Source organism: Anomaloglossus baeobatrachus, chromosome 2, assembly GCF_048569485.1.
Source record: "Anomaloglossus baeobatrachus isolate aAnoBae1 chromosome 2, aAnoBae1.hap1, whole genome shotgun sequence".
NCBI classification, from domain to species: Eukaryota; Metazoa; Chordata; class Amphibia; order Anura; family Aromobatidae; genus Anomaloglossus; species Anomaloglossus baeobatrachus.
This window is the reverse complement of record NC_134354.1, coordinates 418,247,483-418,264,286: the sequence shown is the minus strand read 5'-3', so window position 1 is coordinate 418,264,286 and position 16,804 is coordinate 418,247,483. Positions and strand designations below refer to the sequence as shown.

Here is a 16,804-nt window from a genome sequence, read left to right as displayed (position 1 = left end):
ATCTATATATATATATATATATATATATATAAGACCCACCTCTTCCAACAAGCCTACAACCTACAATAGCTCTCAGTCCAGTACACCACTGCACAACCAGCTCTGCTCGGATCCGGATCTGCGGTGGCTCGAGGGGTCTCTGTACCCAGGGGTCGTGTGGCCACTCGAATAAAAAGGGGGGAAAGTATTTACACGGGACTGTTTGGTTAAAGTTTGTGATGCCACCCATGGTGCGTGGTAAGATGGAGTACCACCGCTGCGGTTGGGAGTACCCGGTGGCGATGGTGTGGGCAGCTAGGTATTTTAACCCCTGGTGTGTCTGGTGGGTGTGGTGCAGAGTGTTCCTAGGATTTTGATTAGCTTGTTCTTGGCAACACCAAAGGTTAGGGACCCGTAAGAAAGGAGGAGGTGGATATTGTACAGAAGGGCAGATTGCACAATACCCTGATAGGCCAGGGCGTCACATTATATATATATATATATATATATATATATATACAGTTAGGTCCAGAAATATTTGGACAGTGACACAATTTTTGCGAGTTGGGCTCTGCATGCCACCACATTGGATTTGAAATGAAACCTCTACAACAGAATTCAAGTGCAGATTGTAGCGTTTAATTTGAAGGTTTGAACAAAAATATCTGATAGAAATTGTAGGAATTGTACACATTTCTTTACAAACACTCCACATTTTAGGAGGTCAAAAGTAATTGGACAAATAAACCAAACCCAAACAAAATATTTTTATTTTCAATATTTTGTTGCGAATCCTTTGGAGGCAATCACTGCCTTAAGTCTGGAACCCATGGACATCACCAAACGCTGGGTTTCCTCCTTCTTAATGCTTTGCCAGGCCTTTACAACCGCAGCCTTCAGGTCTTGCTTGTTTGTGGGTCTTTCCGTCTTAAGTCTGGATTTGAGCAAGTGAAATGCATGCTCAATTGGGTTAAGATCTGGTGATTGACTTGGCCATTGCAGAATGTTCCACTTTTTTGCACTCATGAACTCCTGGGTAGCTTTGGCTGTATGCTTGGGGTCATTGTCCATCTGTACTATGAAGCGCCGTCCGATCAACTTTGCGGCATTTGGCTGAATCTGGGCTGAAAGTATATCCCGGTACACTTCAGAATTCATCCGGCTACTCTTGTCTGCTGTTATGTCATCAATAAACACAAGTGACCCAGTGCCATTAAAAGCCATGCATGCCCATGCCATCACGTTGCCTCCACCATGTTTTACAGAGGATGTGGTGTGCCTTGGATCATGTGCCGTTCCCTTTCTTCTCCAAACTTTTTTCTTCCCATCATTCTGGTACAGGTTGATCTTTGTCTCATCTGTCCATAGAATACTTTTCCAGAACTGAGCTGGCTTCATGAGATGTTTTTCAGCAAATTTAACTCTGGCCTGTCTATTTTTGGAATTGATGAATGGTTTGCATCTAGATGTGAACCCTTTGTATTTACTTTCATGGAGACTTCTCTTTACAGTTGACTTAGAGACAGATACACCTACTTCACTGAGAGTGTTCTGGACTTCAGTTGATGTTGTGAACGGGTTCTTCTTCACCAAAGAAAGTATGCGGCGATCATCCACCACTGTTGTCATCCGTGGACGCCCAGGCCTTTTTGAGTTCCCAAGCTCACCAGTCAATTCCTTTTTTCTCAGAATGTACCCGACTGTTGATTTTGCTACTCCAAGCATGTCTGCTATCTCTCTGATGGATTTTTTCTTTTTTTTCAGCCTCAGGATGTTCTGCTTCACCTCAATTGAGAGTTCCTTAGACCGCATGTTGTCTGGTCACAGCAACAGCTTCCAAATGCAAAACCACACACCTGTAATCAACCCCAGACCTTTTAACTACTTCATTGATTACAGGTTAACGAGGGAGACGCCTTCAGAGTTAATTGCAGCCCTTAGAGTCCCTTGTCCAATTACTTTTGGTCCCTTGAAAAAGAGGAGGCTATGCATTACAGAGCTATGATTCCTAAACCCTTTCTCCGATTTGGATGTGAAAACTCTCATATTGCAGCTGGGAGTGTGCACTTTCAGCCCATATTATATATATATATAATTGTATTTCTGAACATGTTTTTGTAAACAGCTAAAATAACAAAACTTGTGTCACTGTCCAAATATTTCTGGACCTAACTGTATATATATATATATACGTGTGTATGTAGAAACGTGCGTCTGTATGTATATATTGTGAGGTAGCACGGTCGGTTGCGCAGCAGAAGACACGGGATCCAGGCATAAAGGTTCACAGCACACGGTTTTAATGTCCAAACAAAAGTCCATAACAAAATACATGTGCCTCTCCAGCAGAAAACTCAGGGAGTTCTGTTCACTCCCTCACACCCGGCACACCTGCCCTTGTTCCTGATTCTATTTAACCCTTCCTTCAGCCTGTAGGGAAACAGCATTAACCCTATAGTGGATTTACTTTCTATCATGGAGTGAGCACAACCGGGGCGAGACATACCGGCCGTCATAGATAACCCCGGTCACAGTCTCACATACCCCCCCCCTCAGTTCAAGCGTGCGGGGTTGAACTCCAGCCATCAAACACGGGCCGCGGGACAAGGCATCGGCGTTGCCCTGCAACCTACCGGCCCGGTGTTCAACCGTAAACCGGAAGTTCTGCAGAGAAAGGAACCACCGGGTAACCCGGGCATTCCGTTCCTTGGCGGACCTCATCCAGACCAGTGGAGAGTGATCCGTCACCAAGCGAAACTGACGTCCCAGCAGGTAATAGCGTAGGGACTCCAAGGCCCACTTGATCGCCAGGCACTCCTTCTCCACTACGCTATAATTCCGCTCGGGAGGGGTGAGTTTCCTACTTAAGAAGGTGATGGGGTGTTCCTCCCCCTGAACCACCTGAGACAGCACTGCCCCCAGGCCGACCTCCGAGGCGTCAGTCTGTACTATGAACTCCTTCCAGAAATCAGGGTTGACCAGAACGGGCTGTCCGCACAGGACCTCCTTCAGGGCCCGGAAGGAGTCCTCGGCCTGCAGAGTCCAGCGCACCATGACGGACTTCTTGCCTTTAAGAAGGTCCGTCAAGGGGGCTGATAGTCCCGCAAAATCCTTTACAAACCTCCTGTAGTACCCCACGATACCCAGGAAGGCCCTAACCTGCTTCGTGGTCAGGGGTCTAGGCCACTTCTGGATCGCCTCAACCTTGTTAATTTGGGGCTTAATCACTCCTTGGCCTATCACGTAGCCCAAGTAGCGGGCTTCCGTGAGTCCCAATGCACATTTCTTGGGATTGGCTGTCAATCCGGCTGTTCGAAGCGCGTCCACCACCGCTTGTACCTGTTCCAAGTGGGTCTGCCAATCGGAGCTGTAAATAATGATGTCATCCAGGTACGCTGATGCATACAACTGGTGGGGTTCCAGCACTAAGTCCATCAACCTCTGGAACGTGGCCGGAGCGCCATGTAACCCAAAAGGCAAGACAACATAGTGGAAGAGACCCTCTGGCGTAACAAAAGCGGTTTTCTCCTTGGCGGACTCCGTCAGTGGCACCTGCCAGTACCCCTTGGTCAGGTCGAGCGTGGTAAAATATCGCGCTTGTCCCAGCCTATCAATCAGCTCATCCACCCGGGGCATGGGGTAGAGATCGAACTTGGATATTTCGTTCAATCTCCTAAAGTCATTGCAGAACCTTAAGGAGCCATCGGGTTTTGGTATTAGGACAATTGGACTAGCCCATTCACTCCGGGATTTTTCGATGACCCCCAGGCGTAACATTGTCTTTACTTCCTCCGATATGGCTTGTCGTCGAGCCTCCGGTACCCGGTATGACTTCAGGCGTACCTTCAGGTGGGGCTTGGTGACAATATCGTGTCGTATCAGACTGGTCCTACCGGGCAGCTCGGAGAAGACATCGGGGTTCTGCTGAACCAACCGTCTGGCCTCTCGCCTCTGTTGCTTGGTGAGGGCTTCTCCAATCCTTACTTCCGGTTCGTCCTCTCCGGAGGTCGCTGGAGCCGGATGTGAACGACCCGAAGAGGAGGGAGGTGGGGAAAAAACAGCCATCAGGCTTTCCCGTTCCTGCCAAGGTTTTAATAGGTTGACATGGTATATTTGTTCAGGTTTCCGCCTACCGGGCTGCAATACTTTATAGTTAACCACCCCGACTCTTTCCTTTATCTCGTAGGGGCCTTGCCACTGAGCCAGGAATTTACTCTCCGCCGTGGGGATTAATACCAACACCCGATCCCCGGGTTTAAAGGTCCGCACGGTGGCTTGTCTATTGTAGCGGCCGCTTTGCGCGGCCTGAGCCTCCTGTAAATGCTCCTTCACAATTGGCATGACCGCGCTTATGCGGTTCTGCATACCTAAAATGTGTTCGATCACACTTTTATGGGGGGTGGGCTCTTGTTCCCATGTTTCTTTTGCCAGGTCCAACAATCCCCGGGGATGTCGCCCGTATAACAATTCAAAAGGCGAAAACCCCGTGGATGCCTGTGGCACCTCTCGTATGGCAAACATCAAGTAGGGAAGCATCATATCCCAGTCTTTCCCGTCTTTTGAGATCACCCTTCTTAGCATGGTTTTCAGGGTTTTATTGAAACGCTCGACTAAACCGTCCGTTTGAGGATGATACACAGACGTACGCAACTGCTTGATCTGGAGTAGCCGGCATAGCTCTTTGGTCACTTTAGACATGAATGGGGTCCCCTGATCCGTAAGGATCTCCTTGGGCAACCCCACCCGGAAGAACACAGCAAACAACTCCCGAGCTATAAGCTTTGCTGCAGTATGTCTGAGAGGTATCGCCTCGGGATACCGGGTGGCATAGTCAACGATCACTAGGATGTGTTGGTGCCCTCGAGCGGACTTTACGAGGGGCCCCACCAGATCCATCCCTATCCATTCAAAAGGGACTTCTATAATGGGTAACGGTACCAACGGACTGCGAAAATGGGTCAGGGGTGCGGTAAGCTGACACTCCGGGCAGGTTTCGCAGAACCGTTTTACCTCCCCAAAGACTCCCCAGAACCTTTGCAATATTCGCTCCTGCGTTTTCTTGACCCCTAGGTGGCCACTCATCAGGTGTTTATGAGCCAAGTCGAGGACCCGCCGGCGATGCGGCTGGGGCACCACCAACTGTTCTACCCCCACGCCCCGTATTTCATCTACCCGGTAGAGTAAATCCTGCTTAAGAGCGAAATGGGGGTACCTTACCTGGGCACCGGGCAGCTGTGCCACCCCGTCAACTACTGTCACCCGACTCCGGGCATGTATCAACGTAGGGTCCTGGAGTTGGGCTGTCCCAAACGTATCCGGGGACGCCTCCAACTCCGGGATGGGCTCGACCGTCTCAGCCTCTCCTGCCAATACCTCTAGGGGCGACCTACCGGGTTCACACTCTGTCCCTATCATGGTGACCCCTACGGCAGGTGTCCCGGATTCAGGATTGTAGGGCTCAGGTCCCGGACCAACCAATATCTGAGGGGACTTAGGGGGTCCCCTCCATAAAGTCCAAAAATAGGGCAGATCCCTTCCTACGATCACGTCATAAGGAAGAGTGTTAAGAAGTCCCACTTCATGTTGCACCTGACCGCAAGGTGCTGTGATGGTGACAATCCCCGTGGGATAGTCGCGGCGGTCCCCATGTATGCAAACCACCCCCACGGTGCGTCCTGTGGCCTTTACTTTAGCCCTCAAGGTGGATCGCACAAGGGTCACTAAGCTTCCGGAATCCAACAATCCTGTAACCGGACATCCATTCACCTGTATTTGGCACAAGTGGGGCTCCGTCTCTGGGGAGACCAGGTCAGCGGTACACACCACCTGAGCATACATTGAACCCCGCCGGGTAACCCCCCAATCCATGGGCTCCGTGGTGAGTGGACACTGGGCTTCCATATGTCCCACCCGCTGGCACCGCCAACATCTAATGGGGACGGAAACCCCCTTGACGGGTTGTCGTTTAGGGTACAGAACCTTCCGGACCTCAGGAATGGCGGCCGCGGCCTCAGACGGGACGGTAGGGGACTCCTGCACCGTTGTCAGCGGTGGGTCCTTGGCCCTAGGCTTGGAGGGGCCGGACCGACGGGCGGTACGCAAAGTCTCAGTGTCCCGTATCAAGTCCTGCGTAGCCACATGCCGCTCTACCAGGGACAACAATTGGTCCAGGGTACTCGGGTCACCCTGTCCAACCCACCGTTGAACGGTGACGGGTAAAGTGCGCACAAAACGATCCACTACTACCCTTTCCACCATTTGCGCCGGGCTCAGAGTGTCAGGCTGCAACCACTTTTTTACAAGATGCAACAAGTCATAGGCCTGGGAGCGTACGGGTTTGGCTTCCTCAAAGAACCACTGATTTACCCGCTGAGCCCGTACATAGGTATTCACCCCCAACCGAGCCAGTATTTCGGCTTTCAGGGTCACATAGTCAATGGCGTCCTCGGTACAGAGGTCCAGGTACGCTTTTTGGGGTTCCCCCGTCAGATAGGGCGACAATACCTCAGCCCACTGCGGGGTCGGCAGCTTTTCCCGCTCGGCCACCCGCTCAAACACCGCCAGGAACGCTTCCACATCATCACCCGGGGTCATCTTTTGCAACGCTTGTCTCACCGCTTTCCGGACGCTGCCGTCGTCACCCGGTCCCGGGGTTGTTGCTGCCGGTCCGGCACGGATCGACTTGGCCAGGAGAACCATCTGTTCTTGGTGCCTTTTTTCCTGCAATTGCAAGGCTTGCTGCTGACGTGCATTGGCCTGATCCATCTGTTCTTGGAATTTTTTTTCCTGCACTTGCAAGGATTGGAGCAGGTGTGCATTGGTCTGTTGCTGCTGTGCATTAGCCTGTTGCTGCTCTGCATTAGCCTGTTGCTGCTGTGCGTTAGCGTGTGCCAGCTGCTTTAGTATTTCCTCCATGGCGTCGCTGGGTTTGGGCTGTAGTATAGCCGCTCGAATCCAGGACATGTGCTACTGGGTCCCCAGGGATGGATGCTACACCTCACCGGCTGTCATGCCCGCCGATTCTCCACCATATGTGAGGTAGCACGGTCGGCTGCGCAGCAGAAGACACGGGATCCAGGCATAAAGGTTCACAGCACACGGTTTTAATGTCCAAACAAAAGTCCATAACAAAATACATGTGCCTCTCCAGCAGAAAACTCAGGGAGTTCTGTTCACTCCCTCACACCCGGCACACCTGCCCTTGTTCCTGATTCTATTTAACCCTTCCTTCAGCCTGTAGGGAAACAGCATTAACCCTATAGTGGATTTACTTTCTATCATGGAGTGAGCACAACCGGGGCGAGACATACCGGCCGTCATAGATAACCCCGGTCACAGTCTCACAATATATAATATATATATATATATATATATATATATATATACTGTGTATTTATACAGGGCCGCCATCAAGGCATTACTACTGGGATTCCTGTAGCGGGCCCGGTGAGCAGCAGGCAGGAGGGGGGGCCTTGCTGACAGCCCGGGCCCCTCCCTTTTCATTCCTCTGCTCACCGGGCCCCAGGGGCAGGGGGCGTGTATGTTGACACTACATTTCGCAGGGCTGGCCATGCAGTGAGCCTATCAGATTGAGGAGGTGTGCTAATGTCAGCTGATGCGCAGGTGCAGTCCTCACATCCTGGTGGTGACTCATACAATTATCAGAATTCAAAGGCGGAAGGCGGCAAATCCAAGTCCTGGCGGCGGGCTACATGGTAAGACAAGGCCCAAAGGCCGTGGGGACCCTGGAGAAAATGGGCAAATGGGGAAGCCACCGGTTGTGTCATCAGTGTGAGACAGACGGCACAAGCAGTGTCCGTGGCCGCCTGCCGGCAGTGAGCGGAGGCCGACTGTGTCTCTGTGCCGAGTGACCGCAGCCTTATCTGCCAGCCGACGCGCACTGAATCACTGTATCGGGGGCAGGGTAGTTATTATGGGCGCGGCGACCACTTCATAGTGCCAGGCTGCTGCAGCTGAGGTAGATTAGTGCATGGAAAAAAACAGCTGACAGACTCCATGGAGGCAGAGCCTGACAGTAAGAGCCCTTCATATTAGCATGGTGCATGTGTGTACTGGTCTGGTGTCCAGGGTGTGCGTTATGTAATGTGCCAACCACGTGCTCTGGAGCCATTAATTTCCTATGCAGATAAAAGATGACTATCCTCTCCCAGGAATGTGGCTTTCCTGTATGTTTGCTGTATTCACTCAGATTACACCTAAAGGGCTATTATAGAAATGGGCTGCTGCTTGCTGTCTCCACGCCGAACAGGACTTTTACAACTGGTCACATGCGTGGAGCGACAATACGGTTGTGTGAGCGCGTGTGTCACAGTGTGTTCAATGTGAATGGTTAATGTGTGATTGGTGAGGTTGTAGTGCAGAAGTGAAGTTTTTCCAAGAGTTGCGGTGAGACTATGGAAAATTTGTGGGGCGGAGGCGGAGCTGAGGTGGGGGCGGAGCTTGGGCAGGGGCTCAGAAATTTTGCCAATATGGGGCCCTGAAATTCCTAGTTGCAGCCCTGTATATATATATATACATATATATATATATATATATATATATATATATATATATATATATATATACTATACACATGGTGTATGTATCCTATAGACTCACATTAGGTGCAATGTATAGTTTTCATTACACAGTATTCATTTATCTATCAGGTGCTGGGGCAGAATACTGACAGCCAATGAGTGTGCAGAGGACAGGGCTAGACACTGAGGCTGGGTCGTGCAAGCTCTGACTGTGAGGTTTGGCAAACAAGTACTGGAAGTTGTCATGTTTGGTTGAGCTGCAGGTAAATAAAGTGGCTGCAGAAAATAGGGATAAGTCAAGAGGTAGAGAAGTAAAAAAAATAAAATAATAATAATATAGGGGTGCTTTAAATGACAATACAGCATAGAATAGTTTAAAAAACTTTTTGGATTTTGTGGTCGGACAACTTCTTTAATTCTTTGTATGCCGGATGACTTTCCACATAATGGTTTCCATAAAAATATGGCTACCAGTGTCTCCATCTGTTTTGTTTTCTACTTTACTTAAGTATCTCTTTTTGTCTAAGTTACTTATTTCAAGACTTAAATCGCCCATTTCCTCCCACCATCATGAGTTATTTTCACACTAAGGATAGGAACAACCACAAAGACATTCTTATGACACATAATTATAATTAGGTTATACATGTAATCATACTCTAGCAAACTCTAGAAATAATGGCCCCGATTTATTAAGACTAGCTGTCATGATTCCTATGTGGAGAACATTCCATATTGTTCTGCTATGCTCTCCTGCAGAGGCAAGTTGCTTATGGGGCAGAGCGTTTTGCAGGATAAATGCTCTGCTGGTTGTCTCACAGCACTGGGTTCTACAGTGGTCCTGGGAGGTACTCACACAGATGCTTCTTCTTCCCGGTGATTGCTCTGCTTCAATAGGAAGCGTGTTAGTGTGGCGCCCTGGACAAGCCAGGACGTCACAGGTACAACAACAACACACCCCACACCCCGGCTAGGCACACCAAGGTCAAACAAAAATCCTTGTTGCCTCCTTCCAGGGGCTGATGTCCACACCAGGGGGTGGGCCAGGTGGTTGGCCCCGCCCACCGAGGAGTTCACAGTCCTGGAGGTGGGAAAAGGAGTCAGATGAGTTTAGAGAGTTGAAGAGTGAAGTGGTAGTAGAGGAGACTGACCGTGTCCGGGTGCGTGGCCCGGGCACATACAGCAAGGTTGGCAGACGGTGGTGACCATCTGCAGGAGAGGCTGATTGAAGTGAACCATAAGGACCGGGGACGGGCGGTGGCCCGCCGGTACCGGATCGGGGAGCGAAGAGAAGCCAGCACTATTCGGCAGGGCTTACGGACCCCGACCAGGTAAGGAGTCACCGTAAAACCGGTCAAATCCGTTAGTGAAGGGAATCTCCGGGGTTTCCCAGCAGTCAAGACCCGATTGAAGGCAACAGCTCAAACCGTGAAGGGAAATACAGTCACCGCCAAGGCTACAGTTCCCAGGGCCAGAGCCTGCGGGCAAAAGGGGCTCCCTCAGCATCCATCCAAGCTGGGGAGCGGGTTACCGGTGGGAAGCCATTGGAACCGTGAACACAACACAGGTGCAGGGAAAGGCAGTCACCACCAACCTACCAGGAGAGCTACCGCAGCCGTCTGTGGGACCCGTCCATCCAGCCGTTTGTTTTACCGGAGACTTTGCATTCATCATTGGCTGAGTGAGTACCACCGTGTTGTGCGGCACAGCGCTGCCCCCGCGACCCTGCACCTCACCAGGCCCCGTAGCCCGCCTGCCATCCCTACCCCTCACCGGGCCCCGGGACAACCAACCCCCCCTACCCACGGAGGGGAGAACCAACATCCAAGCTGCTCCCTGTCATCGCTCCTGGGATCCCCATCCAGAGCAGCGGTGGTGTCACAACCTCACCACAACTGTGGGTGGCGTCACGGACAATATCCCTAAACCAAACCACCCCCTTTCACTCACGGGCGAGGAGCGCCGCTCGAGTCCCCGGGATCCGGCCCACCGCTCGAGCCACCGACCGAGCGAGCAGCAGCAGCAGCCGGACCTGAGCAGTGGGTGAACCGCAGCGTCCCCTCCTCCGCCCGCGACAACTTGGCGTCACGAACAGGATCTTACCGCTCGGACGTCTGGTAGAGGTGCGCCTTGTGACCGCCGGAGGTGTCCGGCCGAAAATCTTGAGAAGCCGCCATTTTGGGCGCGAAAAGTCCCCGCTCGAGCGTCTCCTCGAGCAGTGGAGGCGCGAAAACCGAAACCCCGCCCCTGTAGAGGAGGAGCCAGAAAAAGACTAAGGGGGACGTGGATGGAGAGATGGCGGCGTCCTTGAATTGGAGCACGGGAGTACCCGCCACCGAGGCATCCGAGCTCTGGGGGAACCGAGGAGGAGTAGCCTTTGAAGACTGCGGCCCGGGTGAGCTCCCCGCCGGGACTGCTGCGTGGCTGGAGCGGGAGCTGGGCCGGGTCTGCTTGAAGGTGAGGGCGCAGAGCCTGCAGCAGCTGATGGATTGGAAGGCGGAGATGCGCAGAATGGTTGCCGTAGTGGGGGCCCGTGAGCAAGGGGCTGCTGCAGCCGTGCCGCGTCGCGATCAGTCCACCCAAACTCCAGAACCAGCCCTGATTGAGTGGGAGCCGGGGGCCAGCACCCCAGCCGGAGGTCCAGAGAGAATGCCGCTGATGGAGGAGGGGGTCCCAAGTATGCTGCCTCCGCCGCCGTTCCTAGCGGCCGTTAGTGGTTCTGGACTGAACTGCCTATGGAAGGAGAACCCCATGTACCGACCGGTCCCCGAGTGGGCCAACCCCCTGCGGTGGTAGCCACCTCAAAGTCAGCGGAGCCCCGCTGCAAGTTGTCCCCGTTGGGACCACCAGTTTAAAAGTTGTGAATGATAAGTAATCAACAGAAGAAGTAACCTGATTAGCACTTTGATTAAACCAGCCGTTGCCAGCAACTGGTCCCCGTAGGGACCTCCTGCAACCGTTGCGTAAGGGACTTCTTACGGACAAGCCCGAGAACTGGCAGGGCAACCACAAACTTAGTGGGATGTAAATAAAAATGTTTTGGCTTGAAACCGTTACCGCCTCCGGAGAGGCTGATTTGGGAGGATGGGCCTGGAGGAAAGGGATGGCCCAGGCCCGCCACTACCGTAACCGGTGGCGATCCTCCGGGGGTTCAGGGGTCCCCATGGACGCGGGTCCCCTGAAAGAGACCGTACCCGCTCGGGCAGCCTGGTGATGGACTGGGGCAAGGGGTGCTGCCCACTTCTTAAGGGTAGCATCAGGGCCAGGTTGTTTGGGTGGGAGAAGAGCGGAAGCCGTTACCATTTGCAACGTTTAAGTACTGTACCTCCCGTTAAGGGAAGTTATACAAAAATGCTTGTTTTTACTGTTTTATATGTTTTACCCCTTTTCTACAGTTAACCAAAAATAAAACCGGTGATGGACAGCAGCCCGCGGACGGTCTGCATTTTACTAAGGGTGAATGTGACGCCCTGGACAAGCCAGGACGTCACAGGTACAACAACAACACACCCCACACCCCGGCTAGGCACACCAAGGTCAAACAAAAATCCTTGTTGCCTCCCTCCAGGGGCTGATGTCCACACCAGGGGGTGGGCCAGGTGGTTGGCCCCGCCCACCAAGGAGTTCACAGTCCTGGAGGTGGGAAAAGGAGTCAGATGAGTTTAGAGAGTTGAAGAGTGAAGTGGTAGTAGAGGAGACTGACCGTGTCCGGGTGCGTGGCCCGGGCACATACAGCAAGGTTGGCAGACGGTGGTGACCGTCTGCAGGAGGGGCTGATTGAAGTGAACCGTAAGGACCGGGGACGGGCGGTGGCCCGCCGGTACCGGATCGGGGAGCGAAGAGAAGCCAGCACCATTCGGCAGGGCTTACGGACCCCGACCAGGCTAGGAGTCGCCGTAAAACCAGTCAAATCCGTTAGCGAAGGGAACCTCCGGGGTTTCCCAGCAGTCAAGACCCGATGGAAGGCAACAGCTCAAACCGTGAAGGGAAATACAGTCACCGCCAAGGCTACAGTTCCCAGGGCCAGAGCCTGCGGGCAAAAGGGGCTCCCTCAGCATCCATCCAAGCTGGGGAGCGGGTTACCGGTGGGAAGCCATTGGAACCGTGAACACAACACAGGTGCAGGGAAAGGCAGTCACCACCAACCTACCGGGAGAGCTACCGCAGCCGTCTGTGGGACCCGTCCATCCAGCCGTTTGTTTTACCGGAGACTTTGCATTCATCATTGGCTGAGTGAGGAAGGAGGTGGGCGCTCATGTTTGGCACGCTCATCTCTGCCCTTCCTCTGCTATTGGGCGGCCACTTAGTGACGTCACTATGACGCCGAACGAACCGCCCCCTTAGAAAGGAGGCGGTTCGCCAGTCACAGCGACGTCGCTAGGCAGGTAAGTATGTGTGATGGATGTAAGCGATGTTGTTCGACACGGGCAGCAATTTGACCGTGTCGCACAACTGACTGGGGCGGGTACGCTCGCTAGCGATATCGGTACCGATATCGCAGCGTGTAAAGTACCCTTTAATCTTAATGAGTGGGGCCACTGGAGTAAGATGTGCCTGCCTACTTCATTCACAGGCACACGCTACTTAACGTCTTCACCAACGAGCCTGTTTACACGTTCCTGGCCAGGCCAAATTTTACCATTCTGACCAGTATCACTTTATCAGGCTATAACTCTGGAACCTTTCAATGGATGCCAGTGATTCTGAGATAGTTTTTTCATAACATATTGTACTTCATGTTAGTCGTAAATTTATGTTAAAATGTTTTCCGTTTATTTGTGAAAATATCGAAATTTGGCACAAATTTTGAAAATCTCACAATAGTAAAACTTTAAATTTTGATAATTCTATTTTTATTGAAATTTTTCATCAAATCACAATCACATATAAGTAGCTACGAGCATGAGTAAAATACTGAGTAATACAACAGCCACATCTTCCTTATAGCAATTACCCGATGACCCGAAGACAGACACAGTCTCTCAAACTCAGTATCTTGTCACAAAACCTTATATTTGTTGGAGTCCTCCGGGTTTATTTAAGATTTTCCACCTAGCTTGTGTCATCTCAGGATGTGGCTAATTAGATTACAAACAACATCGAAAAAAGGAAAAAACAAAAAACAAAAAAAAAAAACGCATTCCCATAATAATAAGACAGATGAGAAAAGTGAGTAGAGGAAAATAAGATACCTAGAGGGATAAGACCAAGGGGTTGAGGGGAAGGGAAGGGGAGGAGGGTATTTGGGTATGTGCTGTTACCGAAACAAGGCTTGGAAGCTCGAGGACTCCTTGAACATCACTTTACTTTAATAAATTTTTTATTACTTCCCATCACCATTGCTGAAAGTTCCTCCATGTGACAAATGTGTGACATCTCTGTCTGCCACTCCCCAATAGTGGGGGCCTCCGTGGTTCTCCAATGCCTCGGAATGACTGCTCGGGCTGCTATCAGGCAAAATCGTAAAAGGCTCTTCATTTGCTGCCTCAACGAACCGGGAAGTATTGACAGAAGTGCCATTTTAATTGACGGGGTGATGTTCTCGCCCGACATTTGGTTATATACTTGAAACACCTGAGACCAGAAGCTGGACAGTTTCTGGCATGCCCACCATATATGTGTTAGCGTGCCCTTGTCCCTTCCGCATCGCCAGCAGCATTCCGGGACTGATGGGAAAACTCTGTGTAATGTGGCAGGACACTGGTACCATCTTGCCAACGCTTGTAGCTCTTTTCCTGGGCACTGCAGGCTACTGAAATTTTGTGAGAGAACAGGAAAGCCTTCCGCTTCTCTTCCCCTGACAAACTGAGCCCAAGTTCCGTCTCCCATACTCGGATATACCCTGGGTCCTCCGAGCAGTGAGCCTCATTAATCAAGCGATATATGAATGAGATCGAGTGTGCGGGCGGCGACGGTTGCAAAAATAATTTTTCGAATGGTGTAGACGTAGTCGCATCCGGAGGAGGTCCCCCCTTGAGCCAAGATCGCACAAAAGAGTGCAGTTGCAAATATTCAAACCAGTTCAGATGGATGTCAGGGAATGTGGCCTGTAATTCCACGAAAGACTGCAGGTATTTGCCCCGCAGGATCTGACCCATTCTTACATCTGTTCCCCTCTCCCACCCCAGGAACCTATTCGTGTTACAACCCGGAGGGAAGTCTGGATTATCAAACAGGGGGGCCAGTGGAGTGGGGCTTTCCGAAAGGCTGCCCTTGGATTCTATGTTTTCCCAGGCCTCCAAGGCAGAATCCCACTCAGGTCTATCTGCTTCTTTTCCACTTCCATGTCCTCCTTCTGGATCCATGGGAGTCCTCCCAGGGGGACCCGAGAAAAGGTCTGTTCCAACTCCACCCATTGCTTGGTCTCTTTATGGAATCGCCAGTCTAACAAGCGGGCAACCAGGGAAGCTCTATGATAGGCCTGTATGTCCGGCAACCCAGCTCCTCCCCTCTGCTTAGATAGGACTAGAGCAGGGGTGGGCAATTAATTTTCCCATGGGGCCGCATGAGAAATTGGGATTGGTTTAGAGGGCCGGACTAATATAATTACCTCAGTTCTACCCAATATATTACATCACTACACCCCCTCCATATACTACACCTGTAATAAACTACACCACTACACCCCTATATACTACACCTGTATTATACTACACCCCCCATATACACCTGTATTATACTACACTCCCTCCATATACCTGTAATATACTACACCCCCATATACACCTGTATTATACTACACCACTATATAATACACCTCCGATATACTACATCATTACACCCCTATATACTACACCTGTAATATACTACATCACTACACCCCATATACTACACCTGTAATATAGTACACCTCCATATAGCACACCTGTAATATACTACACCTCCATATAGCACACCTGTAATATACTACATCACTACACCCCATATACTACACCTGTAATATAGTACACCCCCATATAGCACACTGGTAATATACTACACCTCCATATAGCACACCTGTAATATACTACACCTCCATATAGTACACCTGTAATATACTACCCCTCCATATAGCACACCTGTAATATACTACACCTCCATATAGTACACCTGTAATATACTACACCTCCATATAGTACACCTGTAATATACTACCCCTCCATATAGCACACCTGTAATATACTACATCACTACACCCCCTATATAGCACACCTGTATTATACTACACCTGTAATATAGTACACCTCCATATAGCACACCTGTAATATACTACACCTCCATATAGCACACCTGTAATATACTACATCACTACACCCCATATACTACACCTGTAATATAGTACACCCCCATATAGCACACTTGTAATATACTACACCTCCATATAGCACACCTGTAATATACTACACCTCCATATAGTACACCTGTATTATACTACACCCCCATATGTCACACACCCTGCCCACATATTTCACCCTGCCTGTACCCCAACTTACCCCTCTCAAACACTCTGCACCCCTTCACATCCTTCTGTCAGTCTGCAGCTCTCATATGCCACTCACCCTGCAACTCCATCTTCCCTCATATGCCACTTACCCTGCAACTCCATCTTCCCTCATATGCACTCACCCTGCAACTCCATCTTCCCACATATGCCACTCACCCTGCAACTCCATCTTCCCTCATATGCCACTCACCCTGCAACTCCATCTTCCCTCATATGCACTCACCCTGCAGCTCCATCTTCCCTCATATGCACTCACCCTGCAGCTCCATCTTCCCACATATGCCACTCACCCTGCAGCTCCATCTTCCCTCATATGCCACTCACCCTGCAGCTCCATCTTCCCACATATGCCACTCACCCTGCAACTCCATCTTCCCACATATGCCACTCACCCTGCAACTCCATCTTCCCTCATATGCACTCACCCTGCAGCTCCATCTTCCCTCATATGCACTCACCCTGCAACTCCATCTTCCCACATATGCCACTCACCCTGCAACTCCATGTTCCCACATATGCCACTCACCCTGCAGCTCCATGTTCCCACATATGCCACTCACCCTGCAACTCCATGTTCCCACATATGCCACTCACCCTGCAGCTCCATCTTCCCACATATGCCACTCACCCTGCAACTCCATCTTCCCACATATGCCACTCACCCTGCAGCTCCATGTTCCCACATATGCACTCACCCTGCAGCTCCATGTTCCCACATATGCCACTCACCCTGCAACTCCATCTTCCCTCATATGCCACTTACCCTGCAACTCCATCTTCCCTCATATGCACTCACCCTGCA

At 51.0% G+C, this 16,804-nt stretch overlaps 1 protein-coding gene across 1 annotated transcript in view; it reads right to left on the bottom strand.

The window, feature by feature from the left end:
• LCK (LCK proto-oncogene, Src family tyrosine kinase) overlaps nt 1-16,804 on the bottom strand; it is a 189,473-nt gene that overhangs the window by 168,472 nt on the left and 4,197 nt on the right. The window lies entirely within an intron of this gene.